The following is a 217-nucleotide window of genomic DNA, read 5'->3' as shown; positions in this document are numbered from 1 at the left end:
AGCAGCAATTATAGCAAAGATGAAAGACCAATGGGAAAACAGATGTATTAAAATTTGTTCTTGACACGCAAATTCTGCCAGAATAAAAGAAATGAGCAACAATCAACTGGACCAAAGAGAAAGTCATTTTCCAACACCATAAGTAGTCGCTTCTGTAAATGATTCTGGGTGCAGCTATGGTTCTTCTTACCATCCGAGGATGCGTACTCATAGTAAA

This window comes from Citrus clementina, unplaced genomic scaffold, assembly GCF_000493195.1.
Source record: "Citrus clementina cultivar Clemenules unplaced genomic scaffold, Citrus_clementina_v1.0 scaffold_5, whole genome shotgun sequence".
NCBI classification, from domain to species: Eukaryota; Viridiplantae; Streptophyta; class Magnoliopsida; order Sapindales; family Rutaceae; genus Citrus; species Citrus x clementina.
Note: the sequence above shows the minus strand (reverse complement) of the source record.